This window comes from Oncorhynchus masou, unplaced genomic scaffold, assembly GCF_036934945.1.
Source record: "Oncorhynchus masou masou isolate Uvic2021 unplaced genomic scaffold, UVic_Omas_1.1 unplaced_scaffold_488, whole genome shotgun sequence".
Classification (NCBI taxonomy): domain Eukaryota; kingdom Metazoa; phylum Chordata; class Actinopteri; order Salmoniformes; family Salmonidae; genus Oncorhynchus; species Oncorhynchus masou.
Genome location: NW_027011276.1, coordinates 64,108 through 87,106, shown reverse-complemented (window position 1 = coordinate 87,106; position 22,999 = coordinate 64,108). Strand labels below are relative to the sequence as shown.

The 22,999-nt window shown below is 44.2% G+C and overlaps 35 non-coding genes across 35 annotated transcripts; all 35 read left to right on the top strand.

Annotated features, from left to right (window-relative positions):
- Positions 1–6,989: 6,989 nt before the first annotated feature.
- Positions 6,990–7,061, top strand: trnaq-uug (transfer RNA glutamine (anticodon UUG)). The gene has a single exon. It is a non-coding gene; the product is annotated as a tRNA-Gln (tRNA).
- Positions 7,062–7,177: 116 nt separating this feature from the next.
- On the top strand, positions 7,178–7,249 carry trnaq-cug (transfer RNA glutamine (anticodon CUG)). Its single transcript has one exon. It is a non-coding gene; the product is annotated as a tRNA-Gln (tRNA).
- A 1,032-nt stretch (positions 7,250–8,281) lies between these two features.
- Positions 8,282–8,353, top strand: trnaq-uug (transfer RNA glutamine (anticodon UUG)). Its single transcript has one exon. It is a non-coding gene; the product is annotated as a tRNA-Gln (tRNA).
- Positions 8,354–8,469: 116 nt separating this feature from the next.
- Positions 8,470–8,541, top strand: trnaq-cug (transfer RNA glutamine (anticodon CUG)). The gene has a single exon. It is a non-coding gene; the product is annotated as a tRNA-Gln (tRNA).
- Positions 8,542–9,317: 776 nt separating this feature from the next.
- On the top strand, positions 9,318–9,389 carry trnaq-cug (transfer RNA glutamine (anticodon CUG)). The gene has a single exon. It is a non-coding gene; the product is annotated as a tRNA-Gln (tRNA).
- A 595-nt stretch (positions 9,390–9,984) lies between these two features.
- On the top strand, positions 9,985–10,056 carry trnaq-uug (transfer RNA glutamine (anticodon UUG)). Its single transcript has one exon. It is a non-coding gene; the product is annotated as a tRNA-Gln (tRNA).
- A 116-nt stretch (positions 10,057–10,172) lies between these two features.
- Positions 10,173–10,244, top strand: trnaq-cug (transfer RNA glutamine (anticodon CUG)). Its single transcript has one exon. It is a non-coding gene; the product is annotated as a tRNA-Gln (tRNA).
- A 1,030-nt stretch (positions 10,245–11,274) lies between these two features.
- Positions 11,275–11,346, top strand: trnaq-uug (transfer RNA glutamine (anticodon UUG)). Its single transcript has one exon. It is a non-coding gene; the product is annotated as a tRNA-Gln (tRNA).
- Positions 11,347–11,462: 116 nt separating this feature from the next.
- Positions 11,463–11,534, top strand: trnaq-cug (transfer RNA glutamine (anticodon CUG)). Its single transcript has one exon. It is a non-coding gene; the product is annotated as a tRNA-Gln (tRNA).
- Positions 11,535–12,125: 591 nt separating this feature from the next.
- Positions 12,126–12,197, top strand: trnaq-uug (transfer RNA glutamine (anticodon UUG)). The gene has a single exon. It is a non-coding gene; the product is annotated as a tRNA-Gln (tRNA).
- A 117-nt stretch (positions 12,198–12,314) lies between these two features.
- On the top strand, positions 12,315–12,386 carry trnaq-cug (transfer RNA glutamine (anticodon CUG)). The gene has a single exon. It is a non-coding gene; the product is annotated as a tRNA-Gln (tRNA).
- A 595-nt stretch (positions 12,387–12,981) lies between these two features.
- On the top strand, positions 12,982–13,053 carry trnaq-uug (transfer RNA glutamine (anticodon UUG)). The gene has a single exon. It is a non-coding gene; the product is annotated as a tRNA-Gln (tRNA).
- Positions 13,054–13,168: 115 nt separating this feature from the next.
- Positions 13,169–13,240, top strand: trnaq-cug (transfer RNA glutamine (anticodon CUG)). The gene has a single exon. It is a non-coding gene; the product is annotated as a tRNA-Gln (tRNA).
- Positions 13,241–13,833: 593 nt separating this feature from the next.
- Positions 13,834–13,905, top strand: trnaq-uug (transfer RNA glutamine (anticodon UUG)). Its single transcript has one exon. It is a non-coding gene; the product is annotated as a tRNA-Gln (tRNA).
- Positions 13,906–14,020: 115 nt separating this feature from the next.
- On the top strand, positions 14,021–14,092 carry trnaq-cug (transfer RNA glutamine (anticodon CUG)). The gene has a single exon. It is a non-coding gene; the product is annotated as a tRNA-Gln (tRNA).
- A 594-nt stretch (positions 14,093–14,686) lies between these two features.
- On the top strand, positions 14,687–14,758 carry trnaq-uug (transfer RNA glutamine (anticodon UUG)). The gene has a single exon. It is a non-coding gene; the product is annotated as a tRNA-Gln (tRNA).
- Positions 14,759–14,873: 115 nt separating this feature from the next.
- Positions 14,874–14,945, top strand: trnaq-cug (transfer RNA glutamine (anticodon CUG)). Its single transcript has one exon. It is a non-coding gene; the product is annotated as a tRNA-Gln (tRNA).
- A 593-nt stretch (positions 14,946–15,538) lies between these two features.
- On the top strand, positions 15,539–15,610 carry trnaq-uug (transfer RNA glutamine (anticodon UUG)). The gene has a single exon. It is a non-coding gene; the product is annotated as a tRNA-Gln (tRNA).
- Positions 15,611–15,725: 115 nt separating this feature from the next.
- On the top strand, positions 15,726–15,797 carry trnaq-cug (transfer RNA glutamine (anticodon CUG)). Its single transcript has one exon. It is a non-coding gene; the product is annotated as a tRNA-Gln (tRNA).
- A 593-nt stretch (positions 15,798–16,390) lies between these two features.
- Positions 16,391–16,462, top strand: trnaq-uug (transfer RNA glutamine (anticodon UUG)). Its single transcript has one exon. It is a non-coding gene; the product is annotated as a tRNA-Gln (tRNA).
- A 115-nt stretch (positions 16,463–16,577) lies between these two features.
- On the top strand, positions 16,578–16,649 carry trnaq-cug (transfer RNA glutamine (anticodon CUG)). Its single transcript has one exon. It is a non-coding gene; the product is annotated as a tRNA-Gln (tRNA).
- A 596-nt stretch (positions 16,650–17,245) lies between these two features.
- On the top strand, positions 17,246–17,317 carry trnaq-uug (transfer RNA glutamine (anticodon UUG)). Its single transcript has one exon. It is a non-coding gene; the product is annotated as a tRNA-Gln (tRNA).
- A 115-nt stretch (positions 17,318–17,432) lies between these two features.
- On the top strand, positions 17,433–17,504 carry trnaq-cug (transfer RNA glutamine (anticodon CUG)). The gene has a single exon. It is a non-coding gene; the product is annotated as a tRNA-Gln (tRNA).
- Positions 17,505–18,099: 595 nt separating this feature from the next.
- trnaq-uug (transfer RNA glutamine (anticodon UUG)) lies at positions 18,100–18,171 on the top strand. The gene has a single exon. It is a non-coding gene; the product is annotated as a tRNA-Gln (tRNA).
- A 115-nt stretch (positions 18,172–18,286) lies between these two features.
- Positions 18,287–18,358, top strand: trnaq-cug (transfer RNA glutamine (anticodon CUG)). The gene has a single exon. It is a non-coding gene; the product is annotated as a tRNA-Gln (tRNA).
- Positions 18,359–18,953: 595 nt separating this feature from the next.
- On the top strand, positions 18,954–19,025 carry trnaq-uug (transfer RNA glutamine (anticodon UUG)). The gene has a single exon. It is a non-coding gene; the product is annotated as a tRNA-Gln (tRNA).
- Positions 19,026–19,140: 115 nt separating this feature from the next.
- Positions 19,141–19,212, top strand: trnaq-cug (transfer RNA glutamine (anticodon CUG)). Its single transcript has one exon. It is a non-coding gene; the product is annotated as a tRNA-Gln (tRNA).
- A 593-nt stretch (positions 19,213–19,805) lies between these two features.
- On the top strand, positions 19,806–19,877 carry trnaq-uug (transfer RNA glutamine (anticodon UUG)). The gene has a single exon. It is a non-coding gene; the product is annotated as a tRNA-Gln (tRNA).
- Positions 19,878–19,992: 115 nt separating this feature from the next.
- Positions 19,993–20,064, top strand: trnaq-cug (transfer RNA glutamine (anticodon CUG)). The gene has a single exon. It is a non-coding gene; the product is annotated as a tRNA-Gln (tRNA).
- Positions 20,065–20,657: 593 nt separating this feature from the next.
- trnaq-uug (transfer RNA glutamine (anticodon UUG)) lies at positions 20,658–20,729 on the top strand. Its single transcript has one exon. It is a non-coding gene; the product is annotated as a tRNA-Gln (tRNA).
- Positions 20,730–20,844: 115 nt separating this feature from the next.
- On the top strand, positions 20,845–20,916 carry trnaq-cug (transfer RNA glutamine (anticodon CUG)). The gene has a single exon. It is a non-coding gene; the product is annotated as a tRNA-Gln (tRNA).
- A 594-nt stretch (positions 20,917–21,510) lies between these two features.
- trnaq-uug (transfer RNA glutamine (anticodon UUG)) lies at positions 21,511–21,582 on the top strand. Its single transcript has one exon. It is a non-coding gene; the product is annotated as a tRNA-Gln (tRNA).
- Positions 21,583–21,697: 115 nt separating this feature from the next.
- trnaq-cug (transfer RNA glutamine (anticodon CUG)) lies at positions 21,698–21,769 on the top strand. Its single transcript has one exon. It is a non-coding gene; the product is annotated as a tRNA-Gln (tRNA).
- A 594-nt stretch (positions 21,770–22,363) lies between these two features.
- On the top strand, positions 22,364–22,435 carry trnaq-uug (transfer RNA glutamine (anticodon UUG)). The gene has a single exon. It is a non-coding gene; the product is annotated as a tRNA-Gln (tRNA).
- Positions 22,436–22,550: 115 nt separating this feature from the next.
- On the top strand, positions 22,551–22,622 carry trnaq-cug (transfer RNA glutamine (anticodon CUG)). Its single transcript has one exon. It is a non-coding gene; the product is annotated as a tRNA-Gln (tRNA).
- The last annotated feature ends 377 nt before the right edge of the window (positions 22,623–22,999 follow it).

Genomic DNA, 22,999 nt, shown 5'->3' with positions numbered 1-22,999 from the left:
GGTGACTGTATCTCTCCAGGGTTGGTGGTGACTGTATCTCTCCAGGGTTGGTGGTGACTGTATCTCTCCAGGGTTGGTGGTGACTGTATCTCTCCAGGGTTGGTGGTGACTGTATCTCTCCAGGGTTGGTGGTGACTGTATCTCTCCAGGGTTGGTGGGTGGTCTCCAGGGTTGGTGGGTGACTGTATCTCTCCAGGGTTGGTGGGTGACTGTATCTCTCCAGGGTTGGTGGGTGACTGTATCTCTCCAGGGTTGGTGGGTGACTGTATCTCTCCAGGGTTGGTGGTGACTGTATCTCTCCAGGGTTGGTGGTGACTGTATCTCCAGGGTTGGTGGGTGACTGTATCTCCAGGGTTGGTGGTGACTGTATCTCTCCAGGGTTGGTGGTGACTGTATCTCTCCAGGGTTGGTGGTGACTGTATCTCTCCAGGGTTGGTGGTGACTGTATCTCCAGGGTTGGTGGTGACTGTATCTCCAGGGTTGGTGGTGACTGTATCTCCAGGGTTGGTGGTGACTGTATCTCTCCAGGGTTGGTGGGTGACTGTATCTCTCCAGGGTTGGTGGACTGTATCTCTCCAGGGTTGGTGGGTGACTGTATCTCTCCAGGGTTGGTGGGTGACTGTATTCTCTCCAGGTTGGTGGGTGACTATCTCTCCAGGGTTGGTGGTGACTGTATCTCTCCAGGGTTGGTGGTGACTGTATCTCTCCAGGGTTGGTGGTGACTGTATCTCCAGGGTTGGTGGTGACTGTATCTCTCCAGGGTTGGTGGTGACTGTATCTCTCCAGGGTTGGTGGTGACTGTATCTCCAGGGTTGGTGGTGACTGTATCTCTCCAGGGTTGGTGGTGACTGTATCTCTCCAGGGTTGGTGGTGACTGTATCTCTCCAGGGTTGGTGGGTGACTGTATCTCTCCAGGGTTGGTGGGTGACTGTATCTCTCCAGGGTTGGTGGTGACTGTGGTGGGTGACTGTATCTCTCCAGGGTTGGTGGTGACTGTACTCCAGGGTTGGTGGGTGACTGTATCTCTCCAGGGCTGGTGGTGACTGTATCTCCAGGGTGGTGGGTGACTGTATCTCTCCAGGGTTGGTGGTGACTGTATCTCTCCAGGGTTGGTGGTGACTGTATCTCTCCAGGGTTGGTGGTGACTGTATCTCTCCAGGGTTGGTGGTGACTGTATCTCTCCAGGGTTGGTGGTGACTGTATCTCTCCAGGGTTGGTGGTGACTGTATCTCTCCAGGGTTGGTGGTGACTGTATCTCTCCAGGGTTGGTGGGTGACTGTCCATCTCTCCAGGGTTGGTGGGTGACTGTATCTCTCCAGGGTTGGTGGTGACTGTATCTCTCCAGGGTTGGTGGTGACTGTATCTCTCCAGGGTTGGTGGGTGACTGTATCTCCAGGGTTGGTGGTGACTGTATCTCTCCAGGGTTGGTGGGTGACTGTATCTCTCCAGGGTTGGTGGTGACTGTATCTCTCCAGGGTTGGTGGGTGACTGTATCTCCAGGGTTGGTGGTGACTGTATCTCTCCAGGGTTGGTGGTGACTGTATCTCTCCAGGGTTGGTGGTGACTGTATCTCTCCAGGGTTGGTGGTGACTGTATCTCTCCAGGGTTGGTGGTGACTGTATCTCTCCAGGGTTGGTGGTGACTGTATCTCTCCAGGGTTGGTGGTGACTGCATCTCTCCAGGGTTGGTGGTGACTGTATCTCTCCAGGGTTGGTGGGTGACTGTATCTCTCCAGGGTTGGTGGGTGACTGTATCTCTCCAGGGTTGGGGTGATCTCCAGGGTTGGTGGGTGACTGTATCTCTCCAGGGTTGGTGGTGACTGTATCTCCAGGGTTGGTATCTCTCCAGGGTTGGTGGTGACTCCAGGGTTGGTGGTGACTGTATCTCTCCAGGGCTGGTGGTGACTGTATCTCTCCAGGGTTGGTGGTGACTGTATCTCTCCAGGGTTGGTGGGTGACTGTATCTCCAGGTTGGTGGTGACTGTATCTCTCCAGGGTTGGTGGTGACTGTATCTCTCCAGGGTTGGTGGTGACTGTATCTCTCCAGGGTTGGTGGTGGTATCTCTCCAGGGTGGTGGTGACTGTATCTCTCCAGGGTTGGTGGTGACTGTATCTCCAGGGTTCCAGGGTGGGGTGACTGTATCTCCAGGGTTGGTGGTGACTGTATCTCTCCAGGGTTGGTGGGTGACTGTATCTCTCCAGGGTTGGTGGGTGACTGTATCTCCAGGGTTGGTGGGTGACTGTATCTCTCCAGGGTTGGTGGTGACTGCATCTCTCCAGGGTTGGTGGGTGACTGTATCTCTCCAGGGTTGGTGGGTGACTGTATCTCTCCAGGGTTGGTGGTGACTGTATCTCTCCAGGGTTGGTGGGTGACTGTATCTCTCCAGGGTTGTATCTCTCCAGGTGGTGGTGACTGTATCTCCAGGGCTGGTGGTGACTGCATCTCTCCAGGCTGGTGGTGACTGTATCTCTCCAGGGTTGGTGGTGACTGTATCTCCAGGGTTGGTGGTGACTGTATCTCTCCAGGGTTGGTGGGTGACTGTATCTCTCCAGGGTTGGTGGTGACTGTATCTCTCCAGGGTTGGTGGGGTCTCCAGGGTGGGGTGACTGTATCTCTCCAGGGTTGGTGGGTGACTGTATCTCCAGGGTTGGTGGTGACTGTATCTCTCCAGGGTTGGTGGTGACTGTATCTCCAGGGTTGGTGGGTGACTGTATCTCTCCAGGGTTGGTGGTGACTGTATCTCCAGGGTTGGTGGGTGACTGTATCTCCAGGGTTGGTGGGTGACTGTATCTCTCCAGGGTTGGTGGGTGACTGTATCTCTCCAGGGTTGGTGGTGACTGTATCTCTCCAGGGGGTGGGTGACTGTCCAGGGGGTGACTGTATCTCTCCAGGGTTGGTGGGTGACTGTATCTCCAGGGTTGGTGGGTGACTGTATCTCCAGGGTTGGTGGGTGACTGTATCTCTCCAGGGTTGGTGGGTGACTGTATCTCTCCAGGGTTGGTGGTGACTGTATCTCCAGGGTTGGTGGGTGACTGTATCTCTCCAGGGCTGGTGGTGACTGTATCTCTCCAGGGTTGGTGGTGACTGTATCTCTCCAGGGTTGGTGGTGACTGTATCTCTCCAGGGTTGGTGGTGACTGTATCTCCAGGGTTGGTGGTGACTGTATCTCCAGGGTTGGTGGTGACTGTATCTCCAGGGTTGGTGGGTGACTGTATCTCCAGGGTTGGTGGGTGACTGTATCTCTCCAGGGTTGGTGGGTGACTGTATCTCTCCAGGGTTGGTGGGTGACTGTATCTCTCCAGGGTTGGTGGGACTGTCTCCAGGGGTGGGTGACTGTATCTCCAGGGTTGGTGGGTGACTGTATCTCTCCAGGGTTGGTGGGTGACTGTATCTCTCCAGGGTTGGTGGGTGACTGTATCTCCAGGGTTGGTGGGTGACTGTATCTCTCCAGGGTTGGTGGGTGACTGTATCTCCAGGGTTGGTGGGTGACTGTATCTCTCCAGGGTTGGTGGTGACTGTATCTCTCCAGGGTTGGTGGGTGACTGTATCTCCAGGGTTGGTGGGTGACTGTATCTCTCCAGGGTTGGTGGTGACTGTATCTCTCCAGGGCTGGTGGTGACTGTATCTCTCCCTGGTGGTGGTATCTCCAGGGTTGGTGGTGACTGTATCTCCAGGGTTGGTGGTGACTGTATCTCTCCAGGGTTGGTGGTGACTGTATCTCTCCAGGGTTGGTGGTGACTGTATCTCTCCAGGGTTGGTGGGTGACTGTATCTCTCCAGGGTTGGTGGGTGACTATCTCTCCAGGGTTGGTGGGTGACTGTATCTCCAGGGTTGGTGGGTGACTGTATCTCTCCAGGGTTGGTGGGTGACTGTATCTCTCCAGGGTTGGTGGTGACTGTATCTCCAGGGTTGGTGGTGACTGTATCTCTCCAGGGTTGGTGGTGACTGTATCTCTCCAGGGTTGGTGGTGACTGTATCTCTCCAGGGTTGGTGGGTGACTGCATCTCTCCAGGGTTGGTGGTGACTGTATCTCTCCAGGGTTGGTGGTGGTATCTCTCCAGGGTTGGTGGGTGACTGTATCTCTCCAGGGTTGGTGGGTGACTCTCCAGGGTTGGTGGGTGACTGTATCTCTCCAGGGTTGGTGGGTCTCTCCAGGGTTGGTGGGTGACTGTATCTCTCCAGGGTTGGTGGGTGACTGTATCTCTCCAGGGTTGGTGGGTGACTGTATCTCTCCAGGGTTGGTGGTGACTGTATCTCTCCAGGGTTGGTGGTGACTGTATCTCTCCAGGGTTGGTGGTGACTGTATCTCTCCAGGGTTGGTGGTGACTGTATCTCTCCAGGGTTGGTGGTGACTGTATCTCTCCAGGGTTGGTGGTGACTGTATCTCTCCAGGGTTGGTGGTGACTGTATCTCTCCAGGGTTGGTGGGTGACTGTATCTCTCCAGGGTTGGTGGGTGACTGTATCTCTCCAGGGTTGGTGGGTGACTGTATCTCTCCAGGGTTGGTGGGTGACTGTATCTCTCCAGGGTTGGTGGTGACTGTATCTCTCCAGGGTTGGTGGGTGACTGTATCTCTCCAGGGTTGGTGGGTGACTGTATCTCTCCAGGGTTGGTGGTGACTGTATCTCTCCAGGGTTGGTGGGTGACTGTATCTCTCCAGGGTTGGTGGTGACTGTATCTCCAGGGTTGGTGGTGACTGTATCTCTCCAGGGTTGGTGGGTGACTGTATCTCTCCAGGGTTGGTGGTGACTGTATCTCTCCAGGGTTGGTGGTGACTGTATCTCTCCAGGGTTGGTGGTGACTGTATCTCTCCAGGGTTGGTGGTGACTGTATCTCTCCAGGGTTGGTGGTGACTGTATCTCTCCAGGGTTGGTGGTGACTGTATCTCTCCAGGGTTGGTGGTGGTTCCAGGGTTGGTGGTGACTGTATCTCTCCAGGGTTGGTGGGTGACTGTATCTCTCCAGGGTTGGTGGGTGACTGTATCTCTCCAGGGTTGGTGGGTGACTGTATCTCTCCAGGGTTGGTGGGTGACTGTATCTCTCCAGGGTTGGTGGGTGACTGTATCTCCAGGGTTGGTGGTGACTGTATCTCTCCAGGGTTGGTGGTGACTGTATCTCTCCAGGGTTGGTGGTGACTGTATCTCTCCAGGGTTGGTGGTGACTGTATCTCTCCAGGGTTGGTGGTGACTGTATCTCTCCAGGGTTGGTGGTGACTGTATCTCTCCAGGGTTGGTGGGTGACTGTATCTCTCCAGGGTTGGTGGTGACTGTATCTCTCCAGGGTTGGTGGTGACTGTATCTCTCCAGGGTTGGTGGTGACTGTATCTCTCCAGGGTTGGTGGTGACTGTATCTCTCCAGGGTTGGTGGTGACTGTATCTCTCCAGGGTTGGTGGTGACTGTATCTCTCCAGGGTTGGTGGGTGACTGTATCTCCAGGGTTGGTGGGTGACTGTATCTCTCCAGGGTTGGTGGTGACTGTATCTCCAGGGTTGGTGGGTGTCTGTATCTCTCCAGGGTTGGTGGGTGACTGTATCTCTCCAGGGTTGGTGGGTGACTGTATCTCTCCAGGGTTGGTGGTGACTGTATCTCTCCAGGGTTGGTGGGTGACTGTATCTCTCCAGGGTTGGTGGGTGACTGTATCTCTCCAGGGTTGGTGGTGACTGTATCTCTCCAGGGTTGGTGGTGACTGTATCTCTCCAGGGTTGGTGGTGACTGTATCTCTCCAGGGTTGGTGGTGACTGTATCTCTCCAGGGTTGGTGGTGACTGTATCTCTCCAGGGTTGGTGGTGACTGTATCTCTCCAGGGTTGGTGGTGACTGTATCTCTCCAGGGTTGGTGGGTGACTGTATCTCTCCAGGGTTGGTGGGTGACTGTATCTCTCCAGGGTTGGTGGGTGACTGTATCTCTCCAGGGTTGGTGGGTGTCTGTATCTCTCCAGGGTTGGTGGGTGTCTGTATCTCTCCAGGGTTAGTGGTGACTGTATCTCTCCAGGGTTGGTGGGTGACTGTATCTCCAGGGTTGGTGGTGACTGTATCTCTCCAGGGTTGGTGGTGACTGTATCTCTCCAGGGTTGGTGGTGACTGTATCTCTCCAGGGTTGGTGGTGACTGTATCTCTCCAGGGTTGGTGGTGACTGTATCTCTCCAGGGTTGGTGGTGACTGTATCTCTCCAGGGTTGGTGGTGACTGTATCTCTCCAGGGTTGGTGGTGACTGTATCTCTCCAGGGTTGGTGGGTGACTGTATCTCTCCAGGGTTGGTGGGTGACTGTATCTCTCCAGGGTTGGTGGGTGACTGTATCTCTCCAGGGTTGGTGGTGACTGTATCTCTCCAGGGTTGGTGGGTGACTGTATCTCTCCAGGGTTGGTGGGTGACTGTATCTCTCCAGGGTTGGTGGGTGATTGTGTCTCTCCAGGGTTGGTGGGTGACTGTATCTCTCCAGGGTTGGTGGGTGACTGTATCTCTCCAGGGTTGGTGGGTGACTGTATCTCTCCAGGGTTGGTGGGTGACTGTATCTCTCCAGGGTTGGTGGGTGACTGTATCTCTCCAGGGTTGGTGGGTGACTGTATCTCTCCAGGGTTGGTGGGTGACTGTATCTCTCCAGGGTTGGAGAATATGTGTTTTCGTGTTGAAAATATGTGGATTTCCAAGTGGATACATGGTAGGGTAGCCCAGTTGATACCGTTTCTGGCCAGAAAATATTTGATCTGTTTTTCCGGTGACCCAAGGACAGTAAAATCTGAACCCGTCACAGAGTATTGAGTACAGGGTTCTATGCTGTAAAGGTTATCACTCAGGACTCTGAATCCTACAATCCGAGATTAAATCTTGGACGATCCTACCATGTCAATAAATTTGCCTCGTGGAACTAGAATATAGCTGTCCAAATATTGTTGTCAATTGAAAGTATTTTCAACACGTGAAGGAACGACAGTCTGCTGTTTCTAATTAAACGCAGAATTTTTTTTTTCAATTTCCATGAGGATTTAGAATATGGTTCTATGGTGTAATGGTTAGCACTCTGGACTTTGAATCCAGTGATCCGAGTTCAAGTCTCGGTAGAACCTCTCTATTTTTTTGTGCTGAATTATTCACATGGCCAACCAATAATCTCATCATCTGCTGTTTATCCGGTGTACAAATGACAGGAAAATTGGAACCCTACAAAATTTACTCTGTATAGGGTTCTATGGTGTAATGGTTAGCACTCAGGACTCTGAATCCTGCGATCCGAGTTCAAATCTCGGTAGGACCTACCTTGATTTTGCAGTGACACACTCCTCCCTTGTCAAATTTAAAATCGTCATGTGTGTAAGAAACAAGTGGGTGAGAGTCGATAAGCACGCTTGTTCCTCACGAATGGCTAACCTACGGAAAATGCATACTAGGAGATCCTGGTAAGTTTTTTAATTGAAAACTTGCAGCCCCACAAAGCACTGAAAATGTTTCATATTTTGTTCACACTCATCACATCATTCGTGTTGAAAATATGTGGATTTCCAAGTGGATACATGGTAGGGTAGCCCAGTTGATACCGTTTCTGGCCAGAAAATATTTGATCTGTTTTTCCGGTGACCCAAGGACAGTAAAATCTGAACCCATCACAGAGTATTGAGTACAGTGTTCTATGCTGTAAAGGTTAGCACTCAGGACTCTGAATCCTGCGATCCGAGTTCAAATCTCGGTAGGACCTACCTTAATTTTGCAGTGACACACTCCTCCCTTGTCAAATTTAAAATCGTCATGTGTGTAAGAATACAAGTGTGGGGGAGTCGATAAGCACGCTTGTTCCTCACGAATGGCTAACCTACGGAAAATGCATACTAGGAGATCCTGGTAAGTTTTTTAATTGAAAACTTGCAGCCCCACAAAGCACTGAAAATGTTTCATATTTTGTTCACACTCATCACATCATTCGTGTTGAAAATACGTGGATTTCCAAGTGGATACATGGTAGGGTAGCCCAGTTGATACCGTTTCTGGCCAGAAAATATTTGATCTGTTTTTCCGGTGACCCAAGGACAGTAAAATCTGAACCCGTCACAGAGTATTGAGTACAGGGTTCTATGCTGTAAAGGTTATCACTCAGGACTCTGAATCCTACAATCCGAGTTTAAATCTTGGACGATCCTACCATGTCAATAAATTTGCCTCGTGGAACTAGAATATAGCTGTCCAAATATTGTTGTCAATTGAAAGTATTTTCAACACGTGAAGGAACGACAGTCTGCTGTTTCTAATTAAACGCAGAATTTTTTTTTTCAATTTCCATGAGGATTTAGAATATGGTTCTATGGTGTAATGGTTAGCACTCTGGACTTTGAATCCAGTGATCTGAGTTCAAGTCTCGGTAGAACCTTTCTATTTTTTTGTGCTGAATTATTCACATGGCCAACCAATAATCTCATCATCTGCTGTTTATCCGGTGTACAAATGACAGGAAAATTGGAACCCTACAAAAATTACTCTGTATAGGGTTCTATGGTGTAATGGTTAGCACTCAGGACTCTGAATCCTGCGATCCGAGTTCAAATCTCGGTAGGACCTACCTTGATTTTGCAGTGACACACTCCTCCCCTGTCAAATTTAAAATCGTCATGTGTGTAAGAAACAAGTGGGTGAGAGTCGATAAGCACGCTTGTTCCTCACGAATGGCTAACCTACGGAAAATGCATACTAGGAGATCCTGGTAAGTTTTTTAATTGAAAACTTGCAGCCCCACAAAGCACTGAAAATGTTTCATATTTTGTTCACACTCATCACATCATTCGTGTTGAAAATATGTGGATTTCCAAGTGGATACATGGTAGGGTAGCCCAGTTGATACCGTTTCTGGCCAGAAAATATTTGATCTGTTTTTCCGGTGACCCAAGGACAGTAAAATCTGAACCCGTCACAGAGTATTGAGTACAGGGTTCTATGCTGTAAAGGTTATCACTCAGGACTCTGAATCCTACAATCCGAGTTTAAATCTTGGACGATCCTACCATGTCAATAAATTTGCCTCGTGGAACTAGAATATAGCTGTCCAAATATTGTTATCAATTGAAAGTATTTTCAACACGTGAAGGAACGACAGTCTGCTGTTTCTAATTAAATGCAGAATTTTTTTTTTGTTCAATTTCCATGAGTATTTTGAATATGGTGTAGTGGTTAGCACTCTGGACTTTGAATACAGTGATCCGAGTTCAAGTCTTGGTAGAACCTTTCTATTTTTTTGTGCTGAATTATTCACATGGCCAACCAATAATCTCATCATCTGCTGTTTATCCGGTGTACAAATGACAGGAAAATTGGAACCCTACAAAAATTACTCTGTATAGGGTTCTATGGTGTAATGGTTAGCACTCAGGACTCTGAATCCTGCGATCCGAGTTCAAATCTCGGTAGGACCTACCTTGATTTTGCAGTGACACACTCCTCCCCTGTCAAATTTAAAATCGTCATGTGTGTAAGAAACAAGTGGGTGAGAGTCGATAAGCACGCTTGTTCCTCACGAATGGCTAACCTACGGAAAATGCATACTAGGAGATCCTGGTAAGTTTTTTAATTGAAAACTTGCAGCCCCACAAAGCACTGAAAATGTTTCATATTTTGTTCACACTCATCACATCATTCGTGTTGAAAATATGTGGATTTCCAAGTGGATACATGGTAGGGTAGCCCAGTTGATACCGTTTCTGGCCAGAAAATATTTGATCTGTTTTTCCGGTGACCCAAGGACAGTAAAATCTGAACCCGTCACAGAGTATTGAGTACAGGGTTCTATGCTGTAAAGGTTATCACTCAGGACTCTGAATCCTACAATCCGAGTTTAAATCTTGGACGATCCTACCATGTCAATAAATTTGCCTCGTGGAACTAGAATATAGCTGTCCAAATATTGTTGTCAATTGAAAGTATTTTCAACACGTGAAGGAACGACAGTCTGCTGTTTCTAATTAAACGCAGAATTTTTTTTTTTTCAATTTCCATGAGGATTTAGAATATGGTTCTATGGTGTAATGGTTAGCACTCTGGACTTTGAATCCAGTGATCCGAGTTCAAGTCTCGGTAGAACCTCTCTATTTTTTTGTGCTGAATTATTCACATGGCCAACCAATAATCTCATCATCTGCTGTTTATCCGGTGTACAAATGACAGGAAAATTGGAACCCTACAAAAATTACTCTGTATAGGGTTCTATGGTGTAATGGTTAGCACTCAGGACTCTGAATCCTGCGATCCGAGTTCAAATCTCGGTAGGACCTACCTTGATTTTGCAGTGACACACTCCTCCCTGTCAAATTTAAAATCGTCATGTGTGTAAGAAACAAGTGGGTGAGAGTCGATAAGCACGCTTGTTCCTCACGAATGGCTAACCTACGGAAAATGCATACTAGGAGATCCTGGTAAGTTTTTTAATTGAAAACTTGCAGCCCCACAAAGCACTGAAAATGTTTCATATCTTGTTCACACTCATCACATCATTCGTGTTGAAAATATGTGGATTTCCAAGTGGATACATGGTAGGGTAGCCCAGTTGATACCGTTTCTGGCCAGAAAATATTTGATGTTTTTCCGGTGACCCAAGGACAGTAAAATCTGAACCCGTCACAGAGTATTGAGTACAGTGTTCTATGCTGTAAAGGTTAGCACTCAGGGCTCTGAATCCTACAATCCGAGTTCAAATCTCGGTAGGACCTACCTTAATTTTGCAGTGACACACTCCTCCCTTGTCAAATTTAAAATCGTCATGTGTGTAAGAATACAAGTGTGTGGGAGTCGATAAGCACGCTTGTTCCTCACGAATGGCTAACCTACGGAAAATGCATACTAGGAGATCCTGGTAAGTTTTTTAATTGAAAACTTGCAGCCCCACAAAGCACAGAAAATGTTTCATATCTTGTTCACACTCATCACATCATTCGTGTTGAAAATATGTGGATTTCCAAGTGGATACATGGTAGGGTAGCCCAGTTGATACCGTTTCTGGCCAGAAAATATTTGATCTGTTTTTCCGGTGACCCAAGGACAGTAAAATCTGAACCCGTCACAGAGTATTGAGTACAGGGTTCTATGCTGTAAAGGTTATCACTCAGGACTCTGAATCCTACAATCCGAGTTTAAATCTTGGACGATCCTACCATGTCAATAAATTTGCCTCGTGGAACTAGAATATAGCTGTCCAAATATTGTTGTCAATTGAAAGTATTTTCAACACGTGAAGGAACGACAGTCTGCTGTTTCTAATTAAACGCAGAATTTTTTTTTTTCAATTTCCATGAGGATTTAGAATATGGTTCTATGGTGTAATGGTTAGCACTCTGGACTTTGAATCCAGTGATCCGAGTTCAAGTCTCGGTAGAACCTTTCTATTTTTTTGTGCTGAATTATTCACATGGCCAACCAATAATCTCATCATCTGCTGTTTATCCGGTGTACAAATGACAGGAAAATTGGAACCCTACAAAAATTACTCTGTATAGGGTTCTATGGTGTAATGGTTAGCACTCAGGACTCTGAATCCTGCGATCCGAGTTCAAATCTCGGTAGGACCTACCTTGATTTTGCAGTGACACACTCCTCCCCTGTCAAATTTAAAATCGTCATGTGTGTAAGAAACAAGTGGGTGAGAGTCGATAAGCACGCTTGTTCCTCACGAATGGCTAACCTACGGAAAATGCATACTAGGAGATCCTGGTAAGTTTTTTAATTGAAAACTTGCAGCCCCACAAAGCACTGAAAATGTTTCATATTTTGTTCACACTCATCACATCATTCGTGTTGAAAATATGTGGATTTCCAAGTGGATACATGGTAGGGTAGCCCAGTTGATACCGTTTCTGGCCAGAAAATATTTGATGTTTTTCCGGTGACCCAAGGACAGTAAAATCTGAACCCGTCACAGAGTATTGAGTACAGGGTTCTATGCTGTAAAGGTTATCACTCAGGACTCTGAATCCTACAATCCGAGTTTAAATCTTGGACGATCCTACCATGTCAATAAATTTGCCTCGTGGAACTAGAATATAGCTGTCCAAATATTGTTGTCAATTGAAAGTATTTTCAACACGTGAAGGAACGACAGTCTGCTGTTTCTAATTAAACGCAGAATTTTTTTTTTCAATTTCCATGAGGATTTAGAATATGGTTCTATGGTGTAATGGTTAGCACTCTGGACTTTGAATCCAGTGATCCGAGTTCAAGTCTCGGTAGAACCTTTCTATTTTTTTTGTGCTGAATTATTCACATGGCCAACCAATAATCTCATCATCTGCTGTTTATCCGGTGTACAAATGACAGGAAAATTGGAACCCTACAAAAATTACTCTGTATAGGGTTCTATGGTGTAATGGTTAGCACTCAGGACTCTGAATCCTGCGATCCGAGTTCAAATCTCGGTAGGACCTACCTTGATTTTGCAGTGACACACTCCTCCCTTGTCAAATTTAAAATCGTCATGTGTGTAAGAATACAAGTGTGTGGGAGTCGATAAGCACGCTTGTTCCTCACGAATGGCTAACCTACGGAAAATGCATACTAGGAGATCCTGGTAAGTTTTTTAATTGAAAACTTGCAGCCCCACAAAGCACTGAAAATGTTTCATATTTTGTTCACACTCATCACATCATTCGTGTTGAAAATATGTGGATTTCCAAGTGGATACATGGTAGGGTAGCCCAGTTGATACCGTTTCTGGCCAGAAAATATTTGATCTGTTTTTCCGGTGACCCAAGGACAGTAAAATCTGAACCCGTCACAGAGTATTGAGTACAGGGTTCTATGCTGTAAAGGTTATCACTCAGGACTCTGAATCCTACAATCCGAGTTTAAATCTTGGACGATCCTACCATGTCAATAAATTTGCCTCGTGGAACTAGAATATAGCTGTCCAAATATTGTTGTCAATTGAAAGTATTTTCAACACGTGAAGGAACGACAGTCTGCTGTTTCTAATTAAACGCAGAATTTTTTTTTTTCAATTTCCATGAGGATTTAGAATATGGTTCTATGGTGTAATGGTTAGCACTCTGGACTTTGAATCCAGTGATCCGAGTTCAAGTCTCGGTAGAACCTATCTATTTTTTGTGCTGAATTATTCACATGGCCAACCAATAATCTCATCATCTGCTGTTTATCCGGTGTACAAATGACAGGAAAATTGGAACTCTACATAAATTACTCTGTATAGGGTTCTATGGTGTAATGGTTAGCACTCAGGACTCTGAATCCTGTGATCTGAGTTCAAATCTCGGTAGGACCTACCTCGATTTTACAGTGACACACTCCTCCACTGTCAAATTTAAAATCGTCATGTGTGTAAGAAACAAGTGGGTGGGAGTCGATAAGCACGCTTGTTCCTCACGAATGGCTAACCTACGGAAAATGCATACTAGGAGATCCTGGTAAGTTTTTTAATTGAAAACTTGCAGCCCCACAAAGCACTGAAAATGTTTCATATTTTGTTCACACTCATCACATCATTCGTGTTGAAAATATGTGGATTTCCAAGTGGATACATGGTAGGGTAGCCCAGTTGATACCGTTTCTGGCCAGAAAATATTTGATCTGTTTTTCCGGTGACCCAAGGACAGTAAAATCTGAACCCGTCACAGAGTATTGAGTACAGGGTTCTATGCTGTAAAGGTTATCACTCAGGACTCTGAATCCTACAATCCGAGTTTAAATCTTGGACGATCCTTCCATGTCAATAAATTTGCCTCGTGGAACTAGAATATAGCTGTCCAAATATTGTTGTCAATTGAAAGTATTTTCAACACGTGAAGGAACGACAGTCTGCTGTTTCTAATTAAACGCAGAATTTTTTTTTTCAATTTCCATGAGGATTTAGAATATGGTTCTATGGTGTAATGGTTAGCACTCTGGACTTTGAATCCAGTGATCCGAGTTCAAGTCTCGGTAGAACCTATCTATTTTTTGTGCTGAATTATTCACATGGCCAACCAATAATCTCATTATCTGCTGTTTATCCGGTGTACAAATTACAGGAAAATTGGAACTCTACAATAATTGCTCTGTATAGGGTTCTATGGTGTAATGGTTAGCACTCAGGACTCTGAATCCTGCGATCCGAGTTCAAATCTCGGTAGGACCTACCTCGATTTTACAGTGACACACTCCTCCACTGTCAAATTTAAAATCGTCCTGTGTGTAAGAAACAAGTGGGTGGGAGTCGATAAGCACGCTTGTTCCTCACGAATGGCTAACCTACGGAAAATGCATACTATGAGATCCTGGTAGGTTTTTTAATTGAAAACTTGCAGCCCCACAAAGCACTGAAAATGTTTCATATTTTGTTCACACTCATCACATCATTCGTGTTGAAAATATGTGGATTTCCAAGTGGATACATGGTAGGGTAGCCCAGTTGATACCGTTTCTGGCCAGAAAATATTTGATCTGCTTTTTCCGGTGACCCAAGGACAGTAAAATCTGAACCCGTCACAGAGTATTGAGTACAGGGTTCTATGCTGTAAAGGTTATCACTCAGGACTCTGAATCCTACAATCCGAGTTTAAATCTTGGACGATCCTTCCATGTCAATAAATTTGCCTCGTGGAACTAGAATATAGCTGTCCAAATATTGTTGTCAATTGCAAGTATTTTCAACACGTGAAGGAACGACAGTCTGCTGTTTCTAATTAAACGCAGAATTTTTTTTTTCAATTTCCATGAGGATTTAGAATATGGTTCTATGGTGTAATGGTTAGCACTCTGGACTTTGAATCCAGTGATCCGAGTTCAAGTCTCGGTAGAACCTATCTATTTTTTGTGCTGAATTATTCACATGGCCAACCAATAATCTCATTATCTGCTGTTTATCCGGTGTACAAATTACAGGAAAATTGGAACTCTACAATAATTGCTCTGTATAGGGTTCTATGGTGTAATGGTTAGCACTCAGGACTCTGAATCCTGCGATCCGAGTTCAAATCTCGGTAGGACCTACCTCAATTTTACAGTGACACACTCCTCCACTGTCAAATTTAAAATCGTCCTGTGTGTAAGAAACAAGTGGGTGGGAGTCGATAAGCACGCTTGTTCCTCACGAATGGCTAACCTACGGAAAATGCATACTATGAGATCCTGGTAGGTTTTTTAATTGAAAACTTGCAGCCCCACAAAGCACTGAAAATGTTTCATATTTTGTTCACACTCATCACATCATTCGTGTTGAAAATATGTGGATTTCCAAGTGGATACATGGTAGGGTAGCCCAGTTGATACCGTTTCTGGCCAGAAAATATTTGATCTGCTTTTTCCGGTGACCCAAGGACAGTAAAATCTGAACCCGTCACAGAGTATTGAGTACAGGGTTCTATGCTGTAAAGGTTATCACTCAGGACTCTGAATCCTACAATCCGAGTTTAAATCTTGGACGATCCTTCCATGTCAATAAATTTGCCTCGTGGAACTAGAATATAGCTGTCCAAATATTGTTGTCAATTGCAAGTATTTTCAACACGTGAAGGAACGACAGTCTGCTGTTTCTAATTAAACGCAGAATTTTTTTTTCAATTTCCATGAGGATTTAGAATATGGTTCTATGGTGTAATGGTTAGCACTCTGGACTTTGAATCCAGTGATCCGAGTTCAAGTCTCGGTAGAACCTATCTATTTTTTGTGCTGAATTATTCACATGGCCAACCAATAATCTCATTATCTGCTGTTTATCCGGTGTACAAATTACAGGAAAATTGGAACTCTACAATAATTGCTCTGTATAGGGTTCTATGGTGTAATGGTTAGCACTCAGGACTCTGAATCCTGCGATCCGAGTTCAAATCTCGGTAGGACCTACCTCGATTTTACAGTGACACACTCCTCCACTGTCAAATTTAAAATCGTCCTGTGTGTAAGAAACAAGTGGGTGGGAGTCGATAAGCACGCTTGTTCCTCACGAATGGCTAACCTACGGAAAATGCATACTATGAGATCCTGGTAGGTTTTTTAATTGAAAACTTGCAGCCCCACAAAGCACTGAAAATGTTTCATATTTTGTTCACACTCATCACATCATTCGTGTTGAAAATATGTGGATTTCCAAGTGGATACATGGTAGGGTAGCCCAGTTGATACCGTTTCTGGCCAGAAAATATTTGATCTGCTTTTTCGGTGACCCAAGGACAGTAAAATCTGAACCCGTCACAGAGTATTGAGTACAGGGTTCTATGCTGTAAAGGTTATCACTCAGGACTCTGAATCCTACAATCCGAGTTTAAATCTTGGACGATCCTTCCATGTCAATAAATTTGCCTCGTGGAACTAGAATATAGCTGTCCAAATATTGTTGTCAATTGCAAGTATTTTCAACACGTGAAGGAACGACAGTCTGCTGTTTCTAATTAAACGCAGAATTTTTTTTTTCAATTTCCATGAGGATTTAGAATATGGTTCTATGGTGTAATGGTTAGCACTCTGGACTTTGAATCCAGTGATCCGAGTTCAAGTCTCGGTAGAACCTATCTATTTTTTGTGCTGAATTATTCACATGGCCAACCAATAATCTCATTATCTGCTGTTTATCCGGTGTACAAATTACAGGAAAATTGGAACTCTACAATAATTGCTCTGTATAGGGTTCTATGGTGTAATGGTTAGCACTCAGGACTCTGAATCCTGCGATCCGAGTTCAAATCTCGGTAGGACCTACCTCGATTTTACAGTGACACACTCCTCCACTGTCAAATTTAAAATCGTCCTGTGTGTAAGAAACAAGTGGGTGGGAGTCGATAAGCACGCTTGTTCCTCACGAATGGCTAACCTACGGAAAATGCATACTATGAGATCCTGGTAGGTTTTTTAATTGAAAACTTGCAGCCCCACAAAGCACTGAAAATGTTTCATATTTTGTTCACACTCATCACATCATTCGTGTTGAAAATATGTGGATTTCCAAGTGGATACATGGTAGGGTAGCCCAGTTGATACCGTTTCTGGCCAGAAAATATTTGATCTGCTTTTTCCGGTGACCCAAGGACAGTAAAATCTGAACCCGTCACAGAGTATTGAGTACAGGGTTCTATGCTGTAAAGGTTATCACTCAGGACTCTGAATCCTACAATCCGAGTTTAAATCTTGGACGATCCTTCCATGTCAATAAATTTGCCTCGTGGAACTAGAATATAGCTGTCCAAATATTGTTGTCAATTGCAAGTATTTTCAACACGTGAAGGAACGACAGTCTGCTGTTTCTAATTAAACGCAGAATTTTTTTTTTTTCAATTTCCATGAGGATTTAGAATATGGTTCTATGGTGTAATGGTTAGCACTCTGGACTTTGAATCCAGTGATCCGAGTTCAAGTCTCGGTAGAACCTATCTATTTTTTGTGCTGAATTATTCACATGGCCAACCAATAATCTCATTATCTGCTGTTTATCCGGTGTACAAATTACAGGAAAATTGGAACTCTACAATAATTGCTCTGTATAGGGTTCTATGGTGTAATGGTTAGCACTCAGGACTCTGAATCCTGCGATCCGAGTTCAAATCTCGGTAGGACCTACCTCGATTTTACAGTGACACACTCCTCCACTGTCAAATTTAAAATCGTCCTGTGTGTAAGAAACAAGTGGGTGGGAGTCGATAAGCACGCTTGTTCCTCACGAATGGCTAACCTACGGAAAATGCATACTATGAGATCCTGGTAGGTTTTTTAATTGAAAACTTGCAGCCCCACAAAGCACTGAAAATGTTTCATATTTTGTTCACACTCATCACATCATTCGTGTTGAAAATATGTGGATTTCCAAGTGGATACATGGTAGGGTAGCCCAGTTGATACCGTTTCTGGCCAGAAAATATTTGATCTGCTTTTTCCGGTGACCCAAGGACAGTAAAATCTGAACCCGTCACAGAGTATTGAGTACAGGGTTCTATGCTGTAAAGGTTATCACTCAGGACTCTGAATCCTACAATCCGAGTTTAAATCTTGGACGATCCTTCCATGTCAATAAATTTGCCTCGTGGAACTAGAATATAGCTGTCCAAATATTGTTGTCAATTGCAAGTATTTTCAACACGTGAAGGAACGACAGTCTGCTGTTTCTAATTAAACGCAGAATTTTTTTTTTTCAATTTCCATGAGGATTTAGAATATGGTTCTATGGTGTAATGGTTAGCACTCTGGACTTTGAATCCAGTGATCCGAGTTCAAGTCTCGGTAGAACCTATCTATTTTTTGTGCTGAATTATTCACATGGCCAACCAATAATCTCATTATCTGCTGTTTATCCGGTGTACAAATTACAGGAAAATTGGAACTCTACAATAATTGCTCTGTATAGGGTTCTATGGTGTAATGGTTAGCACTCAGGACTCTGAATCCTGCGATCCGAGTTCAAATCTCGGTAGGACCTACCTCGATTTTACAGTGACATACTCCTCCACTGTCAAATTTAAAATCGTCCTGTGTGTAAGAAACAAGTGGGTGGGAGTCGATAAGCACGCTTGTTCCTCACGAATGGCTAACCTACGGAAAATGCATACTATGAGATCCTGGTAGGTTTTTTAATTGAAAACTTGCAGCCCCACAAAGCACTGAAAATGTTTCATATTTTGTTCACACTCATCACATCATTCGTGTTGAAAATATGTGGATTTCCAAGTGGATACATGGTAGGGTAGCCCAGTTGATACCGTTTCTGTCCAGAAAATATTTGATCTGCTTTTTCGGTGACCCAAGGACAGTAAAATCTGAACCCGTCACAGAGTATTGAGTACAGGGTTCTATGCTGTAAAGGTTATCACTCAGGACTCTGAATCCTACAATCCGAGTTTAAATCTTGGACGATCCTTCCATGTCAATAAATTTGCCTCGTGGAACTAGAATATAGCTGTCCAAATATTGTTGTCAATTGCAAGTATTTTCAACACGTGAAGGAACGACAGTCTGCTGTTTCTAATTAAACGCAGAATTTTTTTTTTTTCAATTTCCATGAGGATTTAGAATATGGTTCTATGGTGTAATGGTTAGCACTCTGGACTTTGAATCCAGTGATCCGAGTTCAAGTCTCGGTAGAACCTATCTATTTTTTGTGCTGAATTATTCACATGGCCAACCAATAATCTCATTATCTGCTGTTTATCCGGTGTACAAATTACAGGAAAATTGGAACTCTACAATAATTGCTCTGTATAGGGTTCTATGGTGTAATGGTTAGCACTCAGGACTCTGAATCCTGCGATCCGAGTTCAAATCTCGGTAGGACCTACCTCGATTTTACAGTGACACACTCCTCCACTGTCAAATTTAAAATCGTCCTGTGTGTAAGAAACAAGTGGGTGGGAGTCGATAAGCACGCTTGTTCCTCACGAATGGCTAACCTACGGAAAATGCATACTATGAGATCCTGGTAGGTTTTTTAATTGAAAACTTGCAGCCCCACAAAGCACTGAAAATGTTTCATATTTTGTTCACACTCATCACATCATTCGTGTTGAAAATATGTGGATTTCCAAGTGGATACATGGTAGGGTAGCCCAGTTGATACCGTTTCTGGCCAGAAAATATTTGATCTGCTTTTTCGGTGACCCAAGGACAGTAAAATCTGAACCCGTCACAGAGTATTGAGTACAGGGTTCTATGCTGTAAAGGTTATCACTCAGGACTCTGAATCCTACAATCCGAGTTTAAATCTTGGACGATCCTTCCATGTCAATAAATTTGCCTCGTGGAACTAGAATATAGCTGTCCAAATATTGTTGTCAATTGCAAGTATTTTCAACACGTGAAGGAACGACAGTCTGCTGTTTCTAATTAAACGCAGAATTTTTTTTTTCAATTTCCATGAGGATTTAGAATATGGTTCTATGGTGTAATGGTTAGCACTCTGGACTTTGAATCCAGTGATCCGAGTTCAAGTCTCGGTAGAACCTATCTATTTTTTGTGCTGAATTATTCACATGGCCAACCAATAATCTCATTATCTGCTGTTTATCCGGTGTACAAATTACAGGAAAATTGGAACTCTACAATAATTGCTCTGTATAGGGTTCTATGGTGTAATGGTTAGCACTCAGGACTCTGAATCCTGCGATCCGAGTTCAAATCTCGGTAGGACCTACCTCGATTTTACAGTGACACACTCCTCCACTGTCAAATTTAAAATCGTCCTGTGTGTAAGAAACAAGTGGGTGGGAGTCGATAAGCACGCTTGTTCCTCACGAATGGCTAACCTACGGAAAATGCATACTATGAGATCCTGGTAGGTTTTTTAATTGAAAACTTGCAGCCCCACAAAGCACTGAAAATGTTTCATATTTTGTTCACACTCATCACATCATTCGTGTTGAAAATATGTGGATTTCCAAGTGGATACATGGTAGGGTAGCCCAGTTGATACCGTTTCTGGCCAGAAAATATTTGATCTGCTTTTTCGGTGACCCAAGGACAGTAAAATCTGAACCCGTCACAGAGTATTGAGTACAGGGTTCTATGCTGTAAAGGTTATCACTCAGGACTCTGAATCCTACAATCCGAGTTTAAATCTTGGACGATCCTTCCATGTCAATAAATTTGCCTCGTGGAACTAGAATATAGCTGTCCAAATATTGTTGTCAATTGCAAGTATTTTCAACACGTGAAGGAACGACAGTCTGCTGTTTCTAATTAAACGCAGAATTTTTTTTTTCAATTTCCATGAGGATTTAGAATATGGTTCTATGGTGTAATGGTTAGCACTCTGGACTTTGAATCCAGTGATCCGAGTTCAAGTCTCGGTAGAACCTATCTATTTTTTGTGCTGAATTATTCACATGGCCAACCAATAATCTCATTATCTGCTGTTTATCCGGTGTACAAATTACAGGAAAATTGGAACTCTACAATAATTGCTCTGTATAGGGTTCTATGGTGTAATGGTTAGCACTCAGGACTCTGAATCCTGCGATCCGAGTTCAAATCTCGGTAGGACCTACCTCGATTTTACAGTGACATACTCCTCCACTGTCAAATTTAAAATCGTCCTGTGTGTAAGAAACAAGTGGGTGGGAGTCGATAAGCACGCTTGTTCCTCACGAATGGCTAACCTACGGAAAATGCATACTATGAGATCCTGGTAGGTTTTTTAATTGAAAACTTGCAGCCCCACAAAGCACTGAAAATGTTTCATATTTTGTTCACACTCATCACATCATTCGTGTTGAAAATATGTGGATTTCCAAGTGGATACATGGTAGGGTAGCCCAGTTGATACCGTTTCTGTCCAGAAAATATTTGATCTGCTTTTTCGGTGACCCAAGGACAGTAAAATCTGAACCCGTCACAGAGTATTGAGTACAGGGTTCTATGCTGTAAAGGTTATCACTCAGGACTCTGAATCCTACAATCCGAGTTTAAATCTTGGACGATCCTTCCATGTCAATAAATTTGCCTCGTGGAACTAGAATATAGCTGTCCAAATATTGTTGTCAATTGCAAGTATTTTCAACACGTGAAGGAACGACAGTCTGCTGTTTCTAATTAAACGCAGAATTTTTTTTTTTCAATTTCCATGAGGATTTAGAATATGGTTCTATGGTGTAATGGTTAGCACTCTGGACTTTGAATCCAGTGATCCGAGTTCAAGTCTCGGTAGAACCTATCTATTTTTTGTGCTGAATTATTCACATGGCCAACCAATAATCTCATTATCTGCTGTTTATCCGGTGTACAAATTACAGGAAAATTGGAACTCTACAATAATTGCTCTGTATAGGGTTCTATGGTGTAATGGTTAGCACTCAGGACTCTGAATCCTGCGATCCGAGTTCAAATCTCGGTAGGACCTACCTCGATTTTACAGTGACATACTCCTCCACTGTCAAATTTAAAATCGTCCTGTGTGTAAGAAACAAGTGGGTGGGAGTCGATAAGCACGCTTGTTCCTCACGAATGGCTAACCCTACGGAAAATGCATACTATGAGATCCTGGTAGGTTTTTTAATTGAAAACTTGCAGCCCCACAAAGCACTGAAAATGTTTCATATTTTGTTCACACTCATCACATCATTCGTGTTGAAAATATGTGGATTTCCAAGTGGATACATGGTAGGGTAGCCCAGTTGATACCGTTTCTGTCCAGAAAATATTTGATCTGCTTTTTCGGTGACCCAAGGACAGTAAAATCTGAACCCGTCACAGAGTATTGAGTACAGGGTTCTATGCTGTAAAGGTTATCACTCAGGACTCTGAATCCTACAATCCGAGTTTAAATCTTGGACGATCCTTCCATGTCAATAAATTTGCCTCGTGGAACTAGAATATAGCTGTCCAAATATTGTTGTCAATTGCAAGTATTTTCAACACGTGAAGGAACGACAGTCTGCTGTTTCTAATTAAACGCAGAATTTTTTTTTTCAATTTCCATGAGGATTTAGAATATGGTTCTATGGTGTAATGGTTAGCACTCTGGACTTTGAATCCAGTGATCCGAGTTCAAGTCTCGGTAGAACCTATCTATTTTTTGTGCTGAATTATTCACATGGCCAACCAATAATCTCATTATCTGCTGTTTATCCGGTGTACAAATTACAGGAAAATTGGAACTCTACAATAATTGCTCTGTATAGGGTTCTATGGTGTAATGGTTAGCACTCAGGACTCTGAATCCTGCGATCCGAGTTCAAATCTCGGTAGGACCTACCTCGATTTTACAGTGACATACTCCTCCACTGTCAAATTTAAAATCGTCCTGTGTGTAAGAAACAAGTGGGTGGGAGTCGATAAGCACGCTTGTTCCTCACGAATGGCTAACCTACGGAAAATGCATACTATGAGATCCTGGTAGGTTTTTTAATTGAAAACTTGCAGCCCCACAAAGCACTGAAAATGTTTCATATTTTGTTCACACTCATCACATCATTCGTGTTGAAAATATGTGGATTTCCAAGTGGATACATGGTAGGGTAGCCCAGTTGATACCGTTTCTGTCCAGAAAATATTTGATCTGCTTTTTCGGTGACCCAAGGACAGTAAAATCTGAACCCGTCACAGAGTATTGAGTACAGGGTTCTATGCT